Raw genomic sequence first — 13,723 nt, forward strand, 5'->3', positions numbered from 1 at the left:
AACGATTTTCGCTAAATATTTGCTGTTTACAATGTCTTTCTCCGCTAGGTGACAGACTGTTCAAGTAAACTCAACTGTACGAAAAGTTGGGAATGAGAGTCATTGTTCATGTTTTCTAAAATGTGTTTCATTATTTAGTTTCTGTTTCTTAGGAACAAAAAAAAAGACAAATGTGTGTAAAATTATCTCTGATCTAAATCCTAAAGGATCTACATAATCGATAGCCTTTGTATGATTGACGTGCAAGTAAACTATATTTACGCCATTGCAATAGAAGAGGTAAAAGCTGTATATAAGTATTCGTCGAAGGCAGAAGTAGTATCGCTTCTCGGCCTTTTGGCTAAGATCAAAGTGTAGTATCTGTTCTTATCAGCTTAATATCTGATACGGTTCCCATTGGGGACCATGATATTAAACTTATTTTTGTAAGGCGGCGGGGTGCTTGGAGCTTGCTCCACTCCTGCCACGGGTTGGCCCAGTATTGCAGTACTTCTGGGATCGGCCCACTCCCTGTATGATTCTAAAAATAGAGTATTACGAAGTTTGAAGTAAAAGTGTACAATAATAACATGCCACACGTTGTTACGAAGTTGTTTCTTTTATTCCTTTAGTAGATGATAGTAACTTAAGTACAGCGGCGATAGTTTTTAAACTTTCATTGTAAACGTCAAAGGTTTCTATTCCTTTGTATTACGATATGGTTTTGAAAAATAATACACCAAACACAGAGTTGAATAGTTTTATTGTCATTTTAGAGAACGACAAAATATGTTTGTATCGATTTTGTTTCTTTGACGAACAAACTGTTTCTGTTAATTCGTAACTACGTATTGATACAAGAATTATTTATTCCACAACTACATGAAGTTTCGGGCTTGTTAGTTACAATGAGTTTGATACCTTCCAAACATTTCCACTGAATTATATAGGTAGGGAGGACCTATCAAATGCTCGTTCGCACTGTTTAACCTTGTCATCTCTGAGGCTTTTGAAAACAAAATTCCATTATTACAAACCAAAAGAACCTGAATAAGTAAAACATCACATTCATGATGCTGTGCTATCCATCCCTACTGCTTTCTTGGAAAATGTTTTGCCAGAATTTAAGTACAAAATTTATTAAATACTGTAAAACAAATCTATAACCAGTAAATGAAATAAACGAATCAACAAAAAATTCAAACTATATTTAAAATAATATATTCTGTGTCTGATTTAAAAATCTAACATTTCTATGAAATCACTGAGAACATATTTGAAATTTACTAAAGATACATTTCTACTGCGAAAATAATGTTGCTTGCTGCAATTTTTGTCTCCAGCGAATTGCTTTGATATGCTAGACCTGTGTTTTAATTATAGATGAAATGGGTGTAAGAAAACATGTACGTGTAGTGAGATGTAATATCTTCACTGTGTTGATTTGCAGAAATTATCGTATGTTAAGATTAAAACTGTGGCACTTGTTTCTGATAACTTTCACATTTTCTTGGTGAAAAAAGTGAGTGCCAATGTTTATGGTTTTTCCGCTGTAACAACAACAAATAGAAAACTTGTGTTATATTTGATATATGTTAGAACTCATTAAAATCATACTTAACACATCAGAAAACTTTAAAAGGTGGATATATTAAATAGTAGTTTTCACAGATTACTAGAAGAAAAAGGCTTACGCCAAGAAAATAAATTTCAATCAATACACATTCAAAGGCAGAAGCAAGAGGTGAAAGTGCCGCAGAATTATGTTACAAACATTTGAACGTACCTAATTTTAGGTGAAGTGAGCCAACAGTTAAATACATAAAACAAAATTTGATAGACTCTGATTTGTTAAATAAACTTAAGAAACCCACTCATTGGTTTCAAAATAACAAGTTCCAGTATCTCATTTTGTTAAACCTTTACAAGTAGGGACAGAAAATGTTGTTATTTTTCACGAAATATCACCAAGCAAACAATGTATGCATGTCGACATAAAACAACAAACCTGTACAGCAGACTTATGAAACTTAATTGCCATCACCATCATTATTCTTGAAGTATTTTTGAAGTATCAATTACGCAGGTATTGCTTGGAACTTTTTTTTTTTCTGCTCTTAACTCATGTGGCAGTTGCAATAAAAAAGTTACTTTTTAACAGCTATGACTGCACATTAAGTATTGCTGATGGACCATGAAATAAAACCACACTGCCCAGAACAAAACCTCAGTTTTGCATGTTACAATAGTTCACCTGGACTGTGTGGTCATTTATGTGTTCACAGATACTTATTGTTTTTGTAATCCAGTGAAATAATGGTGTGTTTGTAATTTGTTTCAGCTTTCTTCCTTACATTTTGTAAAAGTAAGGTATTTCATGATGTCAAGAGGAACATTTGTGTGTGGTCAGCTTTTGTTAAATGAACTGGGTTGTGGATGTTTACATTTAACACAAATTGTAATGGTACAACATGGGTGGTTCTGTCGCACCACACATGACTGTTGACTTTGTCCGGAATCATCATTACTTCAGCAGCATATCTCAGTGTAATTTTAAAACTAGGTTGTCTACAGGATGTCACATGAATTTATGATAAAATTCTTAAGAATGGATACTCACCATACACGACAGACATAGCTATTACATTTAGAAACTCTTCGCCAAGTAAGTCATAGTACAGTATTTTGATGGCTGATATATCTGTATCAAGTGTGCTCGTAGTTAACAGAAGTGAGTCAGTGTTCAGCATGTCAGTTCTCCATTACTGATGCATTCTGACACTCTGCTGATTCAAAAATGATGTAACCACGTGTGACTCACGTTTTTATCTTTCATTTGTATCTAACTCACCCCATATTAAATTGTGAAGTTAACATTACATATATGTTTCAGATGTGAATTAAATTTGTACAGTTTATCAATGATTATTTTAAACTAATAATTCTCTTCATCCAACACTTTCTTTATGATATTCTACTTTCAGAAAAGTATATATAATTATCATAACAATAGTTATTACACTTCCTTTGTATTAAAATTTTTGAACATTACAGTTTCATGAGTATGATCATAATGCACATTTGGCTATATATATTTAAACTATTCTAAAATATAGGAAGTCATAAATACGTATATGGTTGTAAGAAAAAAAATCACAATTCTAAAATTTATGCTTATAATTTAGCAAGTTCACAAAGTTAGATTGCTGAAGAATTCCTGTCATCCTAGTGATGATTGACCTTGTATATGCCTCTTTCCATATAGATAGATATCATACTGTTATTGTAATAAGTAACTCTAAATTATTTTATGTTCTATTACTTTAAGTTGTGATTTGGTGTTAAACAGTTTTTTCATTTTTTTCTTTGGCAAAACTGGAATTCTTTGACTTTATTTCTGGTCGACACATCTATTTGAAATTCATAATTTACTTTCCTTATCCAACTAAATTTTCACCATTATGTTTAAATAACCCTTAGTACTTTAATGAATGAAAGTGTAAAATGAACAACCAGTAATGTTGAAATTGCATATAATATAGAAACTACAGCACTGGTCAGAAGTGTAAGTGCACTTATGTTATATGTTTCATTTCAGAAAGTCAATAAAATAGATTTTCTGTGATTTTATTTTTATTTATCCATCCTTGGAACAAAAAAGTTGAAGTTTCTAAAATAATTTTGGTACTGTTTCGTTGGTCCTCATCTAAATATTATGATTGTCTCACAACATTTAGGGATTAATGTCACAAAGTTCTCCAGAAATTTATCTGTAGTTGTACTAGCTTCAACATTAGAGAGTGGTTTTATTTCTCTAACCAAAAGGACTTCACCCATTAAAAACAACTGAGATCTGGACCTTTGGAGGCACAGTGTAATTACTTTCGTTCCATATACTTTGTGATATATTTAATGTTACTGATTCAAGCAGTGTGTTTTGGGTCACTGTGTTGCTAAGATTCAGTGTTCTGGCCAATGAAATGGAGAGACATGGAGGGCATTGTTTTTGGAGTGCTATTCCTTCATCAAAGTTTCTTCAGTTTTCCTTGGTTTTTAAAGTACACAAATAAACAGCTCAAAACCATCACTGAGCCTCTGCCAGGTTTAATGTCATCATTTTGTTTATCCATTCTTTGAATTTCTGACAAAGAACTTTTAGTATGTTCACAAAATTTATTGTGGAGATCTACACATAGTCACTGTATGAAAATTTGTTGTTCTATGATGTCTTGTTTGAATTAACATTGGTCAAAACACTATTGACCAGTAACTGCATTTGCTATAATTGTTCTGACAAAATTTTGCTTTTCTCTTCTTCTTGTTTTTTTTTTTTTTTTACATGTGATTTACCCAAGAAGATGTGCATAAAATGTTTCCTATCTTTGTAAATTTTAATATATAGCTCAACGTTTGCAAAAGCTTCTCAATATTGATCAGGCACAAAATTACTTTGTTCACTGTTTTAACCTAACTGTATTAACCACTAACTATTACTGAATTGAAATATTAGTTTACTTCATGTACATAACACAGCATAGAAAATGTTAGTTTATCTTTGCTACGTGCTTGAAGTCAGTTCTATAGCAATAGAAATGATGTAGTGTAACTTTCTGTTTCACATAATACTGAGATAGATTTTATAAATAGTATGTAATTGTAAGACAGTGTGGTTGTGGTTCATATTTGTAATAAGGCATAGTGTTACACAGCGTTAACCATGATATTTTATCAACAAAACACAGCTTTTTGCTATCTCTGTCACTCCAAAGAGAGTAAGGACTTTTTTTTCTCTTTTTTACCAGTTGCTGTTTCTTACATTATAGTCCTTTGCACATGACTAAAAGAAGTACAACCTTATGTAAAACAACCAAAAACAAAACAAACAAGCACCAACAAAGAATGGGAAAAAAACAACAACAGTGATGTTTAAACCTATCAGCAATGAGTCAGGATATAAGACAAGTAGCAAGAATACCAATCACTGACAGATACTAATGATAAATAAATTATTAAACAGACAAAAATGAGAACTACACATATTTTAGTATGGTCGCAGAAGTTTCAAGCAACTTTTTTGCATGCTAGGAGAGAAATTATAATTTATGTCAACTGTAGATCTGGTTCTCATTTAACGAAATGTAATTTAAGTGAAGGGTAAAGCCTTCTGATCAGAGAAACTAGTTCAGAAAATAAGTATTGATGTGTACACTTTCCCATTGAAAGCCAATTGAAATCAATTATAACAAAAGGAATGTAGCACCTTAAGTACAACAATCAGAGCCATTCTCAGTGTAACAAATCAATACAAGACTTACAAAGTGATTGAAGATGGTATGGAACATATTATGCATGTTAACAACACTGTACATACAGTGGAAATTTTTGTGTGAAATATTAAAGCAGCGGCTGCTTCCTGTTGTTCTAATGTAACAAACATGGTGATGAACCAAATGCTTAATAAATGTTCAAATTCTTTGGGATAAAACTGGATAGTCCAACTATGTCTCTATTTTATATATACGTGTACATCATGTTAAAAGTGCATTTAAAATTTAATGCAGTTATTAATAAGGAGTTCAGATCATTGTGTAAAGTACTTCATTTTGTGCCTTTACCTAATCTATGTTTTATTAAATTCTGTGGACAAATTAAAATATTTAGAGTTGAGTTCAGTGATATTGTTAAGGTGAAGCTACAGTTACTCTTACACATCTGTTTTATTGTTATCACATAGAGGGGTTGTTTAGAGAAACAAAATGTCATATTTCTCCCTCTAGGAGAAACTTCTTTTTTTTTTTTTGGTATTCTTCAGTAAATTTAAAATTCAAAATTTCAGACACATTCTGTAATGTTATTTGATAACATTTACATAAGTTGATATAAAAATCTTCATCGTTCCTGATAAGTGAGGATATTATTTGTAGTTAGCTTTCACAGTATAACCATATACACCTATCAGTTACTGTATTGTTACATATTTGATAGAAAGAAATAGCCAGTAATATAAAATGATAGTATTTACTTACACTGAAAATGTGTTTCTGATAGGTTCTTGTCTATTTTCACTCAAATCTGTCTCAACTTTGATATAATCTATTATATCTGTACATATAATACAGATAAAAATTGCTATAAAACTTTTCACTAACAGTGCATCAGTCTAATATACACCCCTTCTTTTTTGTAGTACTTGAGAAAGTGGACATCATGTGACTTTCCTTCACCAATCATAGTGCACAACCTCTACTATTCTAGCACAATCTACACTTTCTAAAATTGTCAGTTACAAACTAAAACACTGGCACACCAGTGGTGCGGAATGGTGGAAAGTTGTTTAGAGGAGGTAAGTACCTATTGGAAATACATTTTCAGTGGAGGAATGTGTTAACTACAGAAATGGTTCTGATTATTCTTACTCAAAGCTAGAATCTCACCTTGAAAGATGGAGAGGCTTCTGGAGGAGTGCCAGTATTCGAACACGTAGATGAAAATCACTGGAACCGGTGTGCCAGAAGAAAAAAAAAAAGTGTGGCACACCTGTGAGGTATAGTACTGCTTCTGTAGCAGGTATGATCGTCACCTGGTAATGAAACAGTGATATATGTATATAGGACAGAATGTATGAGGCAGGCACCATATATTCAACAAAATGATGTACATCACTTTGTTTTGGAGCAGTACAGTATAGCTATGATGGGAATTATCAAAGAGTGGAAACATTTAGTGTGCAATCAACAACGGGCCTGAATAATTATGTGCCAACGGAAGAGTCCTAGGGCACAATTTAGCAAATCCACCAATGTCTTTTTGAGGGCACTGGTAGCAACAACTACAATCTTTTTTTTTCAAAAAAAAAAAAAAAAGAAGGGAAACATCATAAGCAAGTAGTGAGATGAAATTTTTGCTGATAATTTGGAATCAACCCATTATCAACAGATAGTGCATTAGTTTTCTGCATGTGGTGTACATCATGGTATGTGATCTAGAAATAATTAGTCACAGCAAGGTGCCAGATAATGTGACCTCGGCATAAGTGGCTGGGGTTAAACTACCATAAGCTTTATATGAATAGACCAAATGCAGTACACGTTTGTAAAAATATCCAGTAGAAGCACCTTGAGATATGTCATATTATGCCATTTGTAGCCCATCTGGGCAAAAACAACATTGATTCATCTTGCTTAAGTTTTGAGGATCAACAATTGCAGCCTACCTAGGCAAACAACATCTTTGGAAGTTACCTCGGGATTCTATTTTGGAGTCATTTGCAGTCCAATCAGCCAAATTGTCCAGGTTAAGTGCCGTGGTTCCAGAATAGTATGTGATTGTCTGTTCAGCAATTATGATGCTGACAATCCTCTTCTCGCTGAGTGGGTATTTTTATAAGTTACGAGTTTGATTCATTTCATTCAACAACCTCATTCAGGAGGAAACCTCCATGGTCCTCCACCCCGGCAACGAGAAACCTGAGTAGTAAGAACTCACGTGCTCCACTACAAGAAAAGATATTCGGGAGAATACGTATTGGGGAATCTAGAGAAATGACACACTGGAGACAGTGCAATGGGTGTTTGTGATTAACTGTTCTGAAAACCAGAAAGACACGGGTTGTAAAAATCATGGGTCAGTTGAGATTGGCAAAAATACCTTCTTTTCTGATAACCAAAGAGTGATGTATAGATAGACAGATATACCACACTTGAGAAGCATCCATTGGTTGTATAAAATCACCTCATCTTTAATGTGAGCATTCAGAAACGTGCAGATATAGTGTAAAGATCTAATACACAGCATATCTGATGATCAGGCAATGTTTGCTACTAGGTGGGATCCAGAAATATGGATATCAGCTGAACATAATAATAACAGGTAAGCATAACCCACTTAAGGAGAACATACATTTGGATAATTCTATACAAGAAGAAATGGACACCCAGTCAAAGAAGGCAAAGCTAAAACATGCAGAGAGAGTGCAACAAATGTATTGGTAGAAAAGTGATGATGTGGTGGGATGAAATATTGTAGTTGACGACCTTCCATGGGCAAGTCAGAACATGAGTTGCCTTACCCAACCAGGATGGGTAATAGGAGGTAGGACCTGGGAAACAGTGAGATTTCAGAGAATAAATAGACAGGAATGGAAGGCACAAAAGTAAAACAAAAAAAGGGGAAATACACAATGACAGAGGGAAAGCACAGGTTAAAGAGACCGTTCTCGATCTGAATGTGAGAAAAAAGGTGAAGGAATGGAGAGAAGAAGTGAAACAACATTCATAGGTAGCAGCTGTCTTCGGAAGACTCAGTCCAGATAATCGATAACAGAGGAGGAGCAGTAAAGGATATAGGAAATATTAAGGGCATATCCATCAGAATGAGCATGACCACGTGTCAGGAAGAGAGAAATAGGTCTTAAGGAAAGATGGCACAAGGAACATGTATCAGTGAGTTCAAAGGGAGTACCAGATGGGACATGAAGAACAACTCGAAGATCCCAATCTGGAAGAACAAAAGGAGTTGGAGAATGAATAAGATGAAAGGAGGGAAATAAAGAATGAGGCAAAAGCTTTATGGAATTGGGAGAAACAGAATGTGTGTGCAGAGTTGTCTATACATTGATTAATTGATTAAAATTTAGACCAAAACAAATTAGTTTCTTGGTACTGCTCAAGAGAAGCCGTATTGACATCTTGCTTAAGCAGAATATCGAAAACGGTGAAAAATGTCGTAAGCTTTTCTTGATAGATAGTGGAAAGATTCTTTGGTAATTTGCTTCATCACAACGGCTACAAGAATCTGTCAGCTATGTGCATATTTCTTGAACAGAGATTTACCACTGGATGTTTGTTATCATATCTTAACAACAATCTCACTATTCATGAAATTTTCTTATCAGTTAATAATATGGTTTCATTTAAGTATACTAGTCATACAGGATTTGGTTATGTTGAATTTAGTGTCAGTTATCTGGAGTGAGGGTTTTATTTTTATGTTTTTGTTGCCGCTTTATGCCTAATGTTACAAAAGAATATTTTCGTCGATTGACTTTTCCTTTTTTGGCCTGGAATTATTTAACTATCGTTGTAAGTGTATTGTACTGCAAAACGCCGACATCAACTAGGAAAAACGCGTTATTTTAACACATGCTGTTGGTACAATTCGTAAAAAAGCTTTTCACGAACAAATTGGCTACGGACGGATCGGCTGATTATCGTAAGTAACAGTTCGATATTGTTTTCCTCGGCAATTTTTATCACGAAAGCTGTAGGTAATGGTGGTATTATTTCTAAGGGTCAAATCTATGTTTTATCTCATGTTGTGAGTATATTAAGTGGGTTCACGTTTGGCCACCTCCTTATCAAGTGTTTTATCAGTTTTTTTTTAGCGATAAATTTCATTAAGAAACAAACAGCAAATATTCCACTTGTTTTAAAATATTATAGTAAAACAATTGAAATGTACATGTAAATGTTCATTACCTGTTGTATCCAGAACTTTCAATAATTAAAGTCGTACATGCTGGTTCAGTTACTTTAGAACAAAAGTGAGAAGTCAAATTATTTTATATGCAAAAACGGCTCGTTTGGGTTGAGAAAATATTTTTTACATAGAAGAGCGAACAACGTTTCGACCTTCTTTGGTCATCGTCAGGTTCACAAAGAAAGAGGTAACTGACCGGAAGCTGAGCACATGTTTGAAAATATTTTCTCAACCCAAACGAGCCGTTTTTGCATATAAAATTCTCAACAAGTGGGTTTCTCGACATCACTGAAGTCAAATTATTCTCTATTCTGTTATGACAATTAAATTGTGCTAATGTCATTTCCAAAATCGCTACTATAAGCTCTTTAGAGCTGAACTCACATTAACAAAATTTAGATCTATATTTTAACTATATTTTCAACGTGTATTTATAACCCGAGAGAGGTATACCTTTATTTAGTAACGCTGCACAGACCAACTATTTATAGCAAACATTAGTTAAGCTGTTTAACTTGTACAGTTATTAAGCGCCAGTTTTGTCATCAAAGTATGACAGCAGTAAAATATACGTTTTAGGACTATAATCAAGGATTAGATGTAAAATGAAAAACGATTTTCGCTAAATATTTGCTGTTTACAATGTCTTTCTCCGCTAGGTGACAGACTGTTCAAGTAAACTCAACTGTACGAAAAGTTGGGAATGAGAGTCATTGTTCATGTTTTCTAAAATGTGTTTCATTATTTAGTTTCTGTTTCTTAGGAACAAAAAAAAAGACAAATGTGTGTAAAATTATCTCTGATCTAAATCCTAAAGGATCTACATAATCGATAGCCTTTGTATGATTGACGTGCAAGTAAACTATATTTACGCCATTGCAATAGAAGAGGTAAAAGCTGTATATAAGTATTCGTCGAAGGCAGAAGTAGTATCGCTTCTCGGCCTTTTGGCTAAGATCAAAGTGTAGTATCTGTTCTTATCAGCTTAATATCTGATACGGTTCCCATTGGGGACCATGATATTAAACTTATTTTTGTAAGGCGGCGGGGTGCTTGGAGCTTGCTCCACTCCTGCCACGGGTTGGCCCAGTATTGCAGTACTTCTGGGATCGGCCCACTCCCTGTATGATTCTAAAATAGAGTATTACGAAGTTTGAAGTAAAAGTGTACAATAATAACATGCCACACGTTGTTACGAAGTTGTTTCTTTTATTCCTTTAGTAGATGATAGTAACTTAAGTACAGCGGCGATAGTTTTTAAACTTTCATTGTAAACGTCAAAGGTTTCTATTCCTTTGTATTACGATATGGTTTTGAAAAATAATACACCAAACACAGAGTTGAATAGTTTTATTGTCATTTTAGAGAACGACAAAATATGTTTGTATCGATTTTGTTTCTTTGACGAACAAACTGTTTCTGTTAATTCGTAACTACGTATTGATACAAGAATTATTTATTCCACAACTACATGAAGTTTCGGGCTTGTTAGTTACAATGAGTTTGATACCTTCCAAACATTTCCACTGAATTATATAGGTAGGGGAGGACCTATCAAATGCTCGTTCGCACTGTTTAACCTTGTCATCTCTGAGGCTTTTGAAAACAAAATTCCATTATTACAAACCAAAAGAACCTGAATAAGTAAAACATCACATTCATGATGCTGTGCTATCCATCCCTACTGCTTTCTTGGAAAATGTTTTGCCAGAATTTAAGTACAAAATTTATTAAATACTGTAAAACAAATCTATAACCAGTAAATGAAATAAACGAATCAACAAAAAATTCAAACTATATTTAAAATAATATATTCTGTGTCTGATTTAAAAATCTAACATTTCTATGAAATCACTGAGAACATATTTGAAATTTACTAAAGATACATTTCTACTGCGAAAATAATGTTGCTTGCTGCAATTTTTGTCTCCAGCGAATTGCTTTGATATGCTAGACCTGTGTTTTAATTATAGATGAAATGGGTGTAAGAAAACATGTACGTGTAGTGAGATGTAATATCTTCACTGTGTTGATTTGCAGAAATTATCGTATGTTAAGATTAAAACTGTGGCACTTGTTTCTGATAACTTTCACATTTTCTTGGTGAAAAAAGTGAGTGCCAATGTTTATGGTTTTTCCGCTGTAACAACAACAAATAGAAAACTTGTGTTATATTTGATATATGTTAGAACTCATTAAAATCATACTTAACACATCAGAAAACTTTAAAAGGTGGATATATTAAATAGTAGTTTTCACAGATTACTAGAAGAAAAAGGCTTACGCCAAGAAAATAAATTTCAATCAATACACATTCAAAGGCAGAAGCAAGAGGTGAAAGTGCCGCAGAATTATGTTACAAACATTTGAACGTACCTAATTTTAGGTGAAGTGAGCCAACAGTTAAATACATAAAACAAAATTTGATAGACTCTGATTTGTTAAATAAACTTAAGAAACCCACTCATTGGTTTCAAAATAACAAGTTCCAGTATCTCATTTTGTTAAACCTTTACAAGTAGGGACAGAAAATGTTGTTATTTTTCACGAAATATCACCAAGCAAACAATGTATGCATGTCGACATAAAACAACAAACCTGTACAGCAGACTTATGAAACTTAATTGCCATCACCATCATTATTCTTGAAGTATTTTTGAAGTATCAATTACGCAGGTATTGCTTGGAACTTGGTTGGAACTTCGAACTCTATGTTTCAGTATGGTCTTAAACTTTTGAGTAGCTAGTATTTAGTCTAGTTTCATAGTGTTTCCATTTTCACTGTTAAATGCTAAAGAGTTTTTTATTTTTATTTTTCCTTTTTTTATATTCATCTTTTGAAGCTCTACTTAAATAAGTGGTTAAGTCTAACAACGCAAAATGCATATTATTTTTTCATGTTCATTGGCCTTAAGATTTTGGCCAGCAGTGTATTTGTTTCAGCGAAATAAAACTTCTTTGTTCGATCTGGTTCCTTGCTTTTCAAACGTTTATCACCTCATTAATATAATGTTAATGGTTTAGAAAATACCACATTTTTCATTAAGCAAATTTCAAGTATATAGAAACAGTTTTTTGTTTTTTCTGACACTATGCATTAATACAGGTAGCTCATAATAAATGATGTATACCAGCTGATGACATGCAAGCCAAGGAGAGACACCCTATAGGAGATGCAAGGTAAACAAAAACATCCTTATTAAAAATTCAAAAAATAGTAATGAAAACAGAGTAGAAGAAAGAGAAATCAAGCCTGGAAGAAACAAAGTGATGACAGTTTGAGGCAGTTGTCAAGAACTAGCTATGCCAGGCCTATTTCATCAAAGATATGCCTAACATGGCCAGGTGGGTAAAGGCACTCCACTCGTAATCCGAGGGTCGCGGGTTCGAATCCCGGTCGCACCAAACATGCTCACCCTCCCAACCGTGGGGGCGTTATAATGTGACGGTCAACCCCACTATTCTTTCGTAAAAGAGTAGCCCAAGAGTTGGCGGTGGGTGGTGATGACTAGTTGCCTTCCCTCTAGTCTTACACTGCTAAATTAGGGACGGGTAGCGCCGATAGCCCTCGTGTAGCTTTGCGCGAAATTCAAAAAACAATCAGTCATCAAAGTAATTTATATAACGCGCCAGTATAATGCTATTTAGTTGACAATAAAATGAACTTTCAGTATTTTTGTTACTGAAATCACTGTTACAAAAATGCCAACTTTTGAGACTAAAAATGATTACACTGCTCGTTGTTTTGAGCATTTTAATCATATATCAGTATGTTAAATCACTCAGCTTCATTCACACTAAATTAAGTAACTCGTAACTAAAGAGTGCGTTATTATGGCTTCGAAAATGTTTTTTGTTCCTTAAACAGTCCACTGAGGATGACGCGCCACCTTCTTGTTGTAAATGTAGAAGAAATTCATGATACAGGATTTAACACATCTTCTTTCGATCAATTTCTAGAAAAAACTGAATGTGACAGCGCAAAGCAAGTTGATTGGTCAAAGGTATCTTTGTGAGATGACAAGAACTGGAAGTTCTGAATTTTTCTAAAATGTGTAAACATGTTTCTAAACGTCACTTTCTTATAAAGATATGTTATCTATTTAAACTTATATATATATATATATATAAATTTACTAAGAGTAAAAATAGTGTTTATTAGATATTTCAAAGGATTACTTACCACATGAATTTATGTTTCATTTTTGTAATGTACAAACTATTGTATTCTCTTTTCAAGTTACGTGTACAAATTGATTAATATTAA

At 33.5% G+C, this 13,723-nt stretch overlaps 1 long non-coding RNA gene and 2 other non-coding genes across 3 annotated transcripts in view; all 3 read left to right on the forward strand.

The window, feature by feature from the left end:
* LOC143240631 (uncharacterized) overlaps positions 1 to 7,120 on the forward strand; it is a 30,806-nt gene extending 23,686 nt beyond the window's left edge. Inside the window, exon 5 of the long non-coding RNA XR_013021868.1 lies at positions 6,167 to 7,120. This is a non-coding gene — a long non-coding RNA (uncharacterized LOC143240631). The remainder of the gene's footprint in view (positions 1 to 6,166) is intronic.
* On the forward strand, positions 321 to 512 carry LOC143245714 (U2 spliceosomal RNA). The gene has a single exon (XR_013025688.1). It is a non-coding gene; the product is annotated as a U2 spliceosomal RNA (small nuclear RNA).
* A 3,267-nt stretch (positions 7,121 to 10,387) lies between the features above and the next one.
* Positions 10,388 to 10,579, forward strand: LOC143245670 (U2 spliceosomal RNA). The gene has a single exon (XR_013025653.1). It is a non-coding gene; the product is annotated as a U2 spliceosomal RNA (small nuclear RNA).
* The last annotated feature ends 3,144 nt before the right edge of the window (positions 10,580 to 13,723 follow it).

Source organism: Tachypleus tridentatus, chromosome 2, assembly GCF_004210375.1.
Source record: "Tachypleus tridentatus isolate NWPU-2018 chromosome 2, ASM421037v1, whole genome shotgun sequence".
NCBI lineage: Eukaryota > Metazoa > Arthropoda > Merostomata > Xiphosura > Limulidae > Tachypleus > Tachypleus tridentatus.